The sequence below is a fragment of the Misgurnus anguillicaudatus genome, chromosome 20 (assembly GCF_027580225.2).
Source record: "Misgurnus anguillicaudatus chromosome 20, ASM2758022v2, whole genome shotgun sequence".
NCBI classification, from domain to species: domain Eukaryota; kingdom Metazoa; phylum Chordata; class Actinopteri; order Cypriniformes; family Cobitidae; genus Misgurnus; species Misgurnus anguillicaudatus.
The window spans coordinates 13740609-13754377 of record NC_073356.2 but is presented as its reverse complement, the minus strand read 5'-3'; the positions used below and the strand labels follow the sequence as shown (position 1 = coordinate 13754377).

Sequence of the window (13769 nt, the reverse complement as noted above, 5' to 3'; positions counted from 1 at the left end):
CCAAAACAGTAAAATTCTGAGGCTGCCACCTTGAAAGACCGAGTGCTCATCTTTAAGGTCCCATGATTATAAGGTCGCAGCCCTTGAATTGGGACACAGCTTATATTGCCAAAAGTTTTGGGACACCCCTCCAAATCATTGAATTCAGGTGTTCCAATCATTTCAAGTGAAAGGAACTCTTAATGCTTCATCATACCAAAACATTTTGGACAATTTCATGGTTCCAACTTTGTGGGAACGTTTGGGGATGGGCCCTTCCTGTTCCAACATGACTGTGCACCAGTGCACAAAGCAAGGTCCATAAAGTCATGAATGAGTGAGTTTGGTGTGGAGGAACTTGACTGGACAGAGTCCTGACCTCAACCCAATACAACATCTTTGGGATGAATTAGAGCGGAGACACCGAGCGAGGCCTCAAAAAATGTTATAGTGGGGGTGCGCCAACTCCATATGGATTAAGAATGGGATGTCATTCAGGTTCATGTGCATATAAAGGCAGGTGCAGTGTTGGGAAAGTTCACTGTCTACATGAACTAGTTCAAAGTTCAGTTTACAAATTTTAAAATGAACCCGTACAGTTCATACTTCAAAATTTTGAACTAGTTCACAGTTCCAAAAATGAACTAATTTAAAGTTCTTTTTTCCCATATTATAAAAAAAAAATAATTGCATTATAGCCCATACAGAACCACAGACAGCAATTATTTTATCAGTTTTAACACTGAAGCTAAATGCGTCAGATTTCATCTTCATATCCAACTTTAAATCCTTATCCAACCAGGGCTTACATTAGCATTGACTGTCTTTTAATTTTTGTATTTGCTTGCACAATACAAAAGAAACAGTCAGGAGAAAGTGAATACAGAGAGTAATGGAGACAGCAAGTGTCAGGTAAAGCCTAATGAGGAGACTGCAAAACAGAAAACGTCACTGACGGTAATGTGTTACACATATGTACACAAGTGTAAAACAATATCACTTAAAATAAAGAAAACCACTGATGGAGTCACAAACTTGTAACACACAAAACCCAACCCAAAGTGCACTTACATGTTGTCCAATTAATTTCCCTCTTGCTAATCAAATTCAAGATTGAATATATTTGACAGCATTAGCCACAGCTAATGCAAAGCACCCTGGTGCAAATTTAGTTTTAATTTGAATAACAAATGAATCCTTTTAGGGGCCATGTTGTAATTTTCCAAGTGTGCGGTGATAATGACCCGATTTCCACGGGATCACTTTTAGTTTGGCAAAGGTTGCATCTCCATGACAACTTCAAGAGCCAGGAAAGAAAAAGAAACGGACCAATCAGAGTTCAGGAATGTGCCGAATAAAAGAAAATGCTCATTTTAATGAGCCTGGAAATCTCTTACAGTCCCGACATGCATTTAGATGTCACACCAAGACGTACAATTAAGCACAAGATAGTAGATAATGTTTAAAGACAACCACCTTTTTCTTCCAACAGTACAAAGGCTGAGCATTCACCATTCTCTGTCACAGGTATGGAAACCCATGCAGCAGTAAAACATTTGCATATTTTAACAATTTCTAAACAAAATATGAGTGGTGCTTGCCTTTGCAAATTTCACCACACGATGTTGTGAATGGTTGCAAGGGTACGGTGTTACATTGCTGTGCCTACATCTACTTTTTCTATGTTAAGTCAAAACATTTGTGACCCTGTCAGTGAAATCCAGAAGTCTCAATCTAATTTTGAGATTAGGAGCATCGAAGTTTGATTTTAATCATTGAAACCAAGGTTGTTTTTCATAAAATGAGCTTTACATTATGTAGAATGATTAAATCACAAAGATAAAAACTGGGTCACATCTTTGTTGTACTGCACTAGTATAAGAAACTTTAACAGGCACGCTGACACTGGTATCTTTGTGTATCGAGGTCTGGTCTATTGTGAGACTTACACAGGAAATTGCATGCATGGGGGTGTTCACAGCACAGACATATACTTTTTACACCTTTGGCACCTTTGGTAAAAGGCACATTTCCGGTGGTAGTTACTCCTTACAAAGATATCTGTGAGAAGAGCCGTTTGAACAAAGCATGTTTGCTCGTGGCAGAACGTGATTTAGTGTATACCGGTATCTTTCTCTCCCTTCCCCGTGGGGGAAAAGTTATCTGCGAGGAAAGCTGACCTTGCGGTGACTCCCAGAGCTCACTCCATGACCTGTGCGCCTGGGAAAACAGGAAACCGACATCTTGGAAAATGTAATGTTTATGGTTTGGAGTCATTAATATGGGCCAAATGCCCTCCTGTCTGCCACTGATTAAAGGGAAGTGTGGCACGTGAATGATCAAGACAAGGCAAGGAAATGGAAGGGTTTAACCTATAGTAGCTATTTTGATCGCGCTCGGGAACGAATTAAGCCAAGATGATTTTAACAGCTGCATCATCCTGTCGACAACCGGTAGAGCATTGCATTAGCAGCGCAAACGTCATGGCTTCGATTCCGAGGGAACGCACATACTGACTTAAAATGTATAGATTGAAGTCCCTTTGGATAAAAGGCTCAGCCAAATGTGACCCTGCTTGCAAAAACCTAAAAAAAAAAATTTCAACCTGTAACATTCTGTAAAAATATAACGTCGTTAATACTGACTGAGTTAGGTCATGTCAAAGATTGAAATCAAGCTTTCATGCGCCTAATCTCATAATTTGATCATGAGACCCTAGCCTGGATTTCACAGACAAGATCACAAATGCATAAAATATATTATCAACACGACGTTCAACAGTAAAGATGTTCATATTATCTAAACTAAACATATGAGATGTGGTTGCTAAGGTGTTCTGAATGGTGGTTGCTGGGGCACAGCTATGTAACCCAATGTATGCTTATGTAACCCAAACTGGGATTATTTACCTATTCCTATCATAACTGTTGTTATAAGCAATAACAACAACAGTGATTCTTGGCAAGCATACTCACTAGTTTGTACACACCTGTATAATCTTCTTCTTACATCTAGGCAATGTCACATTGCTAGGGTGAGATGGGATGCGAGGCTTAAAGGCGCTCTAATCGAATTGACGCGTTTTAGACCATAAAACATTTTTTTTACATACAGCAAACATCTCCTCACTATCTGCTTGTTGCCTATCCGCTGATCAAACTGTAAAAAAACGCGATCTCTGTAGACAGCTCAGGCTCGACAAACGGCAATATCAACATAGTGGCCAAACCTAGCACAACAAAACATAACAAAGTGTTCCAGCCAATAAACGACAAGAAGGATTTAGGGGTGGGGGTTGGGCGCGTTCATGAAAGCACAGACGGGAGAGGGAGGGGGAGGCGTTAGCTACGCTACGTTTGTTTGAAAACAGTTCAAACATCAACAGGAAGTGACGTCACACATTATTCGCTTAGAGAGCCTTTAAGGCCTAATGGGGAATACACACCAAACGCGAGTTCAACTATTTGCGCGAGATTACATACAAAGTCAATGCAAAGATGCGATCAGACGCGTCCTTGCGCGGGGCGATGCGAATGACGCGGTATGGGCGGTTTGTTTGCTTCGAAAGCATGCGCTATTTGCCTCAAACGCGTCTTCAACCAAGTTGAAAATATTCAACTCAAGCGAAAAATTTGCATGACATGAAGTTAAATCCTGCGAGTTAAAACCCAGAGCGAACCTTAAAACCCAGAGCGAGTAACACGATGTCCCGCGTTTGGTGTGTACGTAGCATAAGTATAGTTCCTCTTTTACGTGTACGCAAGAGTATGCACACAGTGCGCATGACGTAATTTTTGTCATCAGAAGAGTGTGTGCATACTACGGAGCCCCTAAAGGGACATGGAGCAAACAAAAAATAAAGTTTAGTTTTGCGTGCTCACGTGAAACTATCGCATGCGCACATTAAACTTTCTCGTGAGTACCCGAAACTAAACTTAAAAAAATTCTGCACATGAAGGTTTCGCGTGAGCACATGAAACTAAACTTTAGTTTTTTTCCCTCCAATGTCACCTTATGGGCTCGGTACATACTGTACGTGCACTGGCGAATTTTTTAAACCCCGCAAACGGTAGGTCGCACATGCGCCTACTGAAGAATGTATGCAGTATGTAGGCCAGAAGATGCATTGCATTTTGTCGCAATATTTTGTGAAAAAAAACTTTTCACAGTTGTGTGCAGTTGTCTGAATTTTCTTTGTTCTGTCTGTCCTAATGGTGGTCTTGTTGACTTTCTTTTTTCCTTCACTTCTGCCTGTAATTTCCTGTCGTTTTCAACCCATATTTTGTATCTGTTCTTTTTTACCATTCCTACTTTTTTAATTCTGATATTTTCTCTATATTTTGTTGCCAGGCTGATTATTTCAAAATTATGAAAAATGTTAGGTTTTAAATTACTCTAACATAAGTGTATTTATAGGCTGTATTTTTCATAGGCCTTCATTTTATTGATTAAATTGATTTCATTTTTACACATACTGTATACACACTGGCATTGCTAGCTACTGTATATTAAATAATTAAGCTATTAACAAGTGAGAAATGAGTTGTTAATTTGGCAGAACAGTCGCTTTATTTTTAGCTGATGAAAGAGGATGTTCAGTATCTGTGTGTTGTCAACAGTCCCACCTGCTCGACACGATGAGCTTCACAGCTGCTTTTAACCAAATAAATCATGCGTTAAATAAGCTCTGATTTACTGCAAACAAATTAGAAGTAATAATAATCAAATCAATTAAAATTGTTAACTAAAATGTTTCGTATCCTTAAAAGATCGGGTGCTTATGACAAAACATAAGGGGCTTAAGCCCCCAAAGCCCCCATCACAACGCCACTGGTTGACGTTTTTTCTATGCGTTTTTGCGTACAAATGACAAGTTGTTGAAATCCTTGTTTACGTGGATCTGCAAAAACGACAAAAACACGATGCTATGCATGCCAGGCCAGTAGATGGCGATGTCACACGATGTCTTAAAATGTATATGCATGCACATGGCACATTTTCATTAATTAGCGTTTTTGTAGTTGTGTAACTTTTAAAAATTGCATTTTTGGCCTTTAACGCCTTAAATAAATGGCCAAAATGAAAAGCATTTTTATTTGAAAACGGCATCGTGTTAACAGCCCCTAAAACCCTTCTTCTCTGATTCATTCATTCTTGCTAATCTTTCACCCCATTTCCTCAGCCCTGCTCACCTGTATCCGGCCCCGCCCATCAATCACATGCTTGCTGTCAAGCCTATAAAGCAAATTTTATGGATCGTGGTTCTTTGCATGCTACTACACAGACACAGACCTACAACAAGAGCTGAAATATGGGGAGAGGTTGGTTAAGATAATCCGAATCTTGAGAAAACTCTGCACGTGTTCCCCTTGAGAGATTGTGAAAAGAAAGACAGGTGGAAGGTGGACCCACCCAGGCCCTGTGGCCATGTTCATAGTCAAATCCAAAGCTTGTGTAAACGTTTAAAGCCTTGAGATATCTTCGGATCATTAGTGTATTACAAAACTCGATGACAAGATTTAAGAGAATGAAGAAACAATTTGGGTTGAGCAAATCGCAGCAATGCGACAATAAACCAATCAATGGTTAGGAAGTAATTCTGTTCGGTGTATTTAAAACCCGATATGGGTGACAAGAGGCTAGCCTCTTGGTTTACAGATCTTGAGGTAATCTTCAACTTTACAAAGACCTTGGAAATGAGAGGATGGGAGGTAAAGTAATATGCCTGTGGATGAGCGACTTTTTCCTGGGTCACTGCAGACAAATTGACTCGTTTAATGACACGACCATCAAACGCAGGCCCTTTTTTAGCCCTGTAAGGCCACTGACCTGCCCAGTACTTATCTTATATACTGCAGTGACGCCGGTGAAGTCAGCCCTATTCACTCTTTATTCTCCAAAGAGAGGGAGCGAAAGGATGAAGGGGGAGGGATTTCGACAAAGAGAGATTTAAAAGGGAGGTAGAGGGGGTGGTGGGGGCCATGGACAGGCGTTTAAGGCCGATGCACAGGAGGCTCCTGGGATACGTGACGGACCCTGTGATTAGCATAAAAATGCAGGCAATCTTGAGGCTAGCAGCAGGAGGTGGGAAGGGGGTTAAGTGGCAGCTTTTACTTGGTTTAAACAGAAAGCTCGATTTACCCTGGGCTGTGTGGCAAGCTATCATTTGCAAATCACACCACATCTCCCAGGACTGCTAAGACGAGTCACGGGCATTATCGTGAATGTTTGTTATGGGTTTTTGTGGGGCTTTAGACAAACAGAAAATTTTCCAAATCTAATGACTGTTCTCATGTGCCTCACTGCATGGCCACATTGCGACATCAGCACGTGTTTGAGGAAGCATCATTGTGCGCGGAGGTCCTATATAATAAAATGATTTCGGTTGTGAACGTGCCATGAGTCATTCGAAACTAATGCATGAGACCAATAAACCTGTCAGCCCGGAATGTCATGTATAATTTTACTTCAAAAGGCACCTCTGAATTTTTTCCTAAGAGAACTTGGAGCAACAGACTTTAGCAATGAATTTCCATTTAGTCTAATTGCTGTCTGGGAGATACCATTGAGGTATTTAAGAGATCTCATTTGTGTTTTGTGTACCAGCAGTAAACTTTAATCTTACAGTGTTGCCCGCATAAATATGCAAGCAAAGTGCATGTCGACCCTGTCAATCTTGTGAAGTGAGAAATGACTCGATACAGTTTGTGCTACCATCCCACACTAACAAACAGCGAGGTCCACACTAATGCTCAATTCACATTGGGATGACTGACATGTCACTCTGAGACTCTGGATGTTAAATATATACACGACTGAGACCACATCAGTGGGTTCTTAAAGAGTCTAAAGCTTTTTCATGCATTCTGACTTATTAAAGAGCACCTATTGTCAGATTCACATTTTTACATTTTATTTAGTGTGTAAGTGTGTATTAGTACATGTTAACGATATGCAAAAGGTACAAACGCCAAAGTAAACGATGAAGCAAGTTATCGTCTCCAACGTTAATCTCTTTTCATGGACTACAACAAACACACAAATTGCCTATAAGTTAAGTCCTGTAAGCATTGCACTGTGACCGGATCTTTCAAACATGGTAAGGAGCGTCAGATTTCCCGCTGACGTCAGAGGTATTTAGGCCAATCACAAAGTACAGATTAGCTGGCCAATCAGGGACACGGAGCTTTTCAAATCCATGCGGTTCAGGAAGAGAGTGAAATCTGGAGCTACAAAAATGTATGTTATGTGGAAAATTATGTTTTTTAACCATAAACCATGCAAACACATTGTATTATACCAAATACACAAAATAAATTTTTTTAGCAATGAAATAGGTCCTCTTTAACACTGTTACAGAGTTGGATTCCTCATGCTGCGTTCAGACCAGCCGCGGTAGAGGTGTCAGGCGCGAGTGATTTCAATGTTAAGTCAATGTAAAGAGGCGTGTTTGGAGGTCTCGTGTTGCGAATGAGGCGTTTAGCGCGGCGCAGTAGACGCGATTCTGCCTCATTCGCGCGTCTAGTTTGAGCAAATTGAGCGTTGCCGCGGCAAACACGCGAGTTGAAAATTTTGAACTTTGCCGGAAAAACACGGCGCGATAACCAATCAGGAGCTTGCTATAGTAGTGACATGTTTACAGGAAGCCCCTCCCATGAAGCGAATTTCCGCGTGAATGTCTCGATGACTAGAATTTCACGCGTGAATGAAGCAAGTAAACTCAAAATGTTCAAGCGGAAAACTTGACGCGGTAGACTAGAATTTGACGCGTCAAACGCGGCTAGGGTGAACCCACGGTCATGCTTAGCAAAGAGTCAAAAAAGCAGCTGTGTATTTCTGTGCCGCCGAATGCACTTCGCCAGGGTTCGTAAAAGTTTGGGAAAGTTTTTTGGAACATGAAAGATTCATACATAACAATCTTCTTTTATGGGCAATTTCAGTGTAGGAAGAAAGTGGAAGTCCTTATATGGGCACTTTAACCGGTATAGCCACGCACACACCAACCAAGAGCTGACACAAAATCAACATCACCAAAGAAGTGTGTTGTTGTTTGTGAGAGAAATGTAAGCTTGTTCTGCTTCCCAAAGAGCCCAGTCTAATGAAAACAATGGATGAAGTTTGTTTATCTGGGGTAGCAACGGAGTTGTGCGTGTGTGTTTGTTTAACCCCCCCAAATTTTGTTGAAATAGGCAGTCCCAACCGGTTCATGAGTCGCAGGCGGTAAGTAAAACTGCATCAAATGTCTGTGTTTTGCTGGCAAATCAGTACAGCTGATCTGTCTTTTAAAAATCTAATAAAACTTAAGACTCTTGGGATATATGAAGGATGTAATACTACTCTATAGGTACTCACGATTAGCATGAGATGAGCAGAAACAGCATGCGTTATGTGAGCTTAATGAACATCTTCCATCATTTTATAAGCTCTATTGTGTGAGCGTACAGCATCTAAAAATGATTCACTGGGGTCAATCCTTTTGTAGGGTTACTTTTATTTTCTGAGCTCATTTGGTAGCAGCACTGTCTTAAATTACTGTAGTTAAGGCCACGCCAGGTTTCTGCGTGGCAGGCGCTGCGAGTTAGGATGAACACTTCTTAAAATAACAAGAAAACCTCTGGTGTCAAGACAGGAAGTGTCACAAACAGAAGTAGTGGTGTTTAAATAGAGCAAAAGAGTGGGCTGAGATAGTGATGGTAATTCATTGGAAGTTCTTAGCTTTATTATAAATAACCTCTGACTTTCTCTCTCTCCATCTCTAATTCGCATTGTTCGAGGAAGAATGTTCCAAAATGAGCATGTAGTCATAATACTTAACCACAGCCAATTATTCTTTACAGGTTTGCCTACACAGCAAAACCACCAGTGTTGATTTTACAGAGTTCGCTACTCTAGAGTGGTCAGGTGTTAGTTGTAGTGTTCGTTTATAATTTATCATCACTCACAGTGTCAGAAACTTCCACAAGGGGGTGTTGCTTTCCAGTGTTCCAATAATAACGTTTGCGGGGAGTTAAGATTCACGCCACGCCCCTTCTTTCTGAAGCGGGAAAGTCAGTTACTCAGCATCGACCGACCTGGACTCACGTTACTGAGGTAAGTCAAATAAGTTAAATATGATGGTGATAAATGTATAATAAACTGCAAATAATCCGTGTAGGTTTGTTAAATCGTGAATATTTTGGTGGGTGACCACAAGGAAATCTTTAAAATTGAACTGAACTGAATTTCAATTTGTAATTGGCTGACGTTGTTTAATCGGTTTAACGTTACGTTACCTCATGACGGTGCAGTTTTGTTTAAAAAATGCAATGAGTTTAATTTTTGAGTGATTTTGGACAAATATGTAACGTTAACCAATTATTATTATTAAGGGACTAACGTTATTAAATGTGCTTTCTTAATTTTGTATTGAGGTAACTTACACTACAATTTGTCTAACATAATTAATAAAATCTATAATTCTGTATGTGCTCGACGTATTTGCAAAACAACGCAAAAATAGCTAATTTTGTATTTGCGGGTACATTTAAACAGTTAAGTTAGTGCAGTTCTTTTACGTTCAGGGTGGTGGTTTCAGATTATGGTGTGAGTCAAGCAATGTGGGCAGAGAAACATGATGCAATGCAGGTGTTTGTGATATTCAACCTTTGTCACTAACTCCTTAATTGTACATTTGTCACAATATCTTCATTTTAGACTGTTAATAAATTAGACTTTGGGGTTTATTTTCGCTGTTTAAATGTAATTAAATTGTGAATGTCAGTTATTTCTGCTTGTTACACGCGGTGTGGTAAATGGCTGCGTCATTCACTTCGTGAGAGAAAATGATTTGCTCGTTTTTTCGCCTAATGTAACTTGTCTTAAAATGTAGCATTTTAAATGTGTGCTGCTTCTTTCAGAGTTCACACACGAGTATGTCTGCACTTTGAAGGGAGTAGGGCATAGGGACGGTGACTAACGATTGGAATTCGCCCTAATAGTGACGGATAGCTGGAATTAGATTTGATTGGTTGAACCGCGTTCAAAGCTGTTCACGCGCGTCTGATCTACGTATGACGACGCATGACCACGCGCGATTTGAATGCACAACTTTACAGAAGGTAGAAAATTAAGAAATCGCACGTAAGCGCGTTAAGGTCTTTTAAAGGTGGATTTATGGGAATACATTAAAAGAACACTCATCATCAATGTACTAAAACCTGTCCTGAATAGTTTTTGTTAACAAAGTCACTCACCTAAGCCACAGTTTTTTTATTGCATATATTTTTGTTAAATTACTTTATAATAAGATGCAATAACTTTATGAAAAACATTTTCATATTTAATGTTATAGTACATTTTGTTTGATAATACAAAGTTTTTTATTCAATCACTATTTCAGGTTTGGAACATGCTGCTGAAGTTGGTTATCAGGGCTCCAGGAAATGTATCAAACTGCAGGATTGATTTATTTTTGCTCATTAGTGAAGGTGATTTTTTTTTCACTGTTCATTTATTTGTTGCTTCCTTACATATATAAAATGCAATTTGTGTTTTGTCATAGGTGGTAAGCTAAACTGACTGTGGACTAATGTATGCATTGTTGATGACACTGAAATCGAGGAAGACATTCTGCAAGATGTGCTGCTTACAGCTAGAGGACAAAATGAAGGTACAGTGTGATGATTATCTTTGTTTTATAAAACTGATTTAGGTTTATTTTTCAGTTTTTGTGTGTTTGTCATGAATTTTTGTCACCAGATGCAACAAGCAGCTTCTGCCACTGTCATTTACCATCTGAACTTGACCAAAGTCGTTCCAAGAAATCTAAGACAACAGATGACTCCATGACCGAGGTAAAAGAGTACACATAGTATTTTCACTATGCATAATTAAATGTGTGTGAAGAAGTAACAAGCAAACATTTGTTGTGTTTTGGAAGATGGTCATTTGTGCCATTAAGCAGAATAGTGGAAGTCCTAGTCAACATTTTTGTTGCACATATTGGTAAATGCACTTCATTATTTTAATTTCATTTGTCAAAATACATGCTTTCATAAATGACGACTTTCAAAATCTTTATTCATTTGTCAAATTGAAATGTGTCTGTCATCTTATGTATTAGAGGTCGACCGATATGGCTTTTTCTCTGGCCGATGCCGATGTTTAGAAATCAGGGCAGCCGATGGCCGATATGTTTGGCTGATTTTCTACATGTACATAATAATCAAAATGTTCTCATCATTAGCAGATATTTTAAATGTAAAAATGTCACTATTTAAGTCAAAGTATTTAAAAAAATTATGTCTGGTCTTTCTGAAGAGTTTTACAAGCTCCTCTGCACCATGCATTTATCAGACACAGATATTACCTGACACTCTGCTGTCATAATCTTTGATCAGTTTTTTACCATGGCTTTTATTGCTTTGTAGGATAAAATCCTTATATGGTAGACCTGATAAATTATTTATTCATCATAAAGTTAACATAGTAAATGTCTATGGTTTTTAGTTGAGACTGTTATTTAGGGCAAATCTTTCTAAACACATTTACATTATCATTTCTGAGGCGCTATAAGTGACTGATTGTGCTGACAGTGACGTCTTGTCCCGCCATCGTTTACTAAAGTTGTTTGTGAACAAGGCACGGCTGCACACACACGGGAGCTATCTGCTTGCAGCAAGAGGCAGCGTCACGAGTTCTACAACAACGCTTAGGTGCCCGCAGATGCGCCTGTCTATTATTCGGCCTAATTTTGCAGCAAAATCGGCCAAAGCCGATTTTTAAAAATATGCCAAAAATCGGTCGACCTCTATTATGTATTGTACATAGGGCTGGGTATTGGCAAGGGCCTCCCGATACGATACGTATCACGATACAATGCGTTGCATGTTGTGATACATTGCAATACTTTTTCTTTTTTTTATCAAAAATGTAAAAAAATAGAACTGAACACCTGCAGCTCTTTGAAAGCTGCAGGTGTTTTTAAATTTTCTGCCATTTTCTCACTCCCTCTAACTTCTGAGACATTGGCCGTATATGGCAGACAACTGGACAGTGACAACTACAGCAGCGGCAGAGGAGGTCGTTTGACGCACACAGAAGAATTTGATTGGTTTTAAAATATCAATAGTAGCGATCGAAATATCGATACACTTTCGATACAGCCAACTATCACGATAGTTAGCTGTATCGATATTTTTGCACAGCCCTAATTGTACAGTATTGTGACATGTCTGTTTATGTTGTTTAAGGAAGACTCCTACAAGGGACCAGTGAGAGCATAGACTGTGATAGTGACATGGCAACACTGCCTTTACTGCTCCATCTCCTTCCACCATCACCTCAACGGAATCAGTGCATCAGATTTGCAGTGAGCAGGCTTGTGGTGTATCATAAGGTAAGTAGGAGAGCCTGCTTTCTAAATCTGTCTCTGTGGCTCTGTACTTCTAATGATTTTCTCAATGTTATGCAGATGTATAGGTCTAATATAATAACTGTTGTTCTTTATCTTTTATAGTCTTGTACCAGCCTTGAAGAACATCTTCAGCAACGAGTAGGATGACAACCGTACCTTACTGCGGTTAGCAGGATCTGCGGCCAGATTTGAGAACTTTGACGTGGCTTTTGATAAGAATCTCACCCCGTCAGTCAGAAGGCTCTTTTTTATTAGCATTTGACTTTGTTTTTAATGTATGATGATGGACTCCTTTACTTTAACTAATTTAATCAAACAACAGTTTACATGTTGGGAAAACTAGAGATTGAGAGCTGAGAGCAAACTTTTTTTAACTAGCTGTAACTAGTATCTCATTTACGGTTTCAGCATGCATTTTATCCTTGCCCAAATTTCTAATTAATATGTGCTGAAGAAAATTGTGATTACTTTTGTGATGTATTGTTTTACAGAATGTTTAGTGAAAGATTTGCTGTGATTTGCCCTAGATGTGTGTCAGACATGGATTTTAAAACACTTTTCCAGTTTTGTTTAAACTCCTTGGCGAAATTGAAAGGACTGTATACATAACCACTCTCTGAAAATTTTGAAAAAGTTCACAAGTGAAACTTTATTTTTTTATAAATATTTAATAATGTCAAATAAATTTGTTAAATAAATTTGTGGTCAATAACTTTGCTTAATTTAATTCTTGTTGTCATTAATAATCAAAGATGTATGATGAAGTACTATTTTCAGTGTTCAAGTAACTCTCTATCAGTGTTTTAATATTGACTCTACTTAAGTGTAATTAACTCTAATGGGTGTTTTAAAGGCAGTGTTTGGAGTTAATTCTTTAACACTATCAGAGTAAAATGATCAACACCAAGGTGGAGTAAAATCTTTAACACTAGTTGGAGTGTTATTTTAACTCTGGGCAGTGAGAATTATATAAACACTGGTATAGTGTTGAAATCAACTCTCATAGAGTTAAATTAACACTGGTGGTTTTGCTGTGTATTTCACTTTTGCTTGTAGATTTATATCCACAGCAATGTTTCAGTCAATTAAAAACACATAAAAAGCTTTTCACACTCACATTCCATTACACATTTTGCCTATAGTGTGTGAACATATCTTAGTTCTTAAAGAGATTATTTACCTTGATAAAAAAGCCTGGTAACTGACATATGTTTTACTTTACTGTGCAAAAGTCTTAGGCCACCATGCTACCATTAGATTTGTTGTTTTTGCAATTGTATAGTGATACTATATCATTATTTCTCAGTCTCTTTATTAGAATACAACCAGAAAATACAATAAATGTGTATATAGTATTAAAAACTGTATAAAAGTATAAGCTGAAGTGTCAAGTATT

The 13769-nt window shown here is 38.7% G+C and overlaps 2 long non-coding RNA genes across 3 annotated transcripts in view; one reads left to right on the top strand and one right to left on the bottom strand.

Moving 5' to 3' along the window:
* The window catches only part of LOC141351430 (uncharacterized), a 129741-nt gene that overhangs the window by 94313 nt on the left and 21659 nt on the right, over positions 1 to 13769 (bottom strand). The window lies entirely within an intron of this gene.
* LOC129421264 (uncharacterized) lies at positions 8818 to 13408 on the top strand. 2 transcript variants are annotated; one of them, XR_012359685.1, is made up of 6 exons: positions 8818 to 9069; positions 10358 to 10445; positions 10520 to 10627; positions 10717 to 10811; positions 12214 to 12355; positions 12476 to 13408. It is a non-coding gene; the product is annotated as an uncharacterized lncRNA (long non-coding RNA). The 2 variants fall into 2 exon arrangements; XR_012359684.1 differs by having other exon boundaries at positions 12210 to 12355.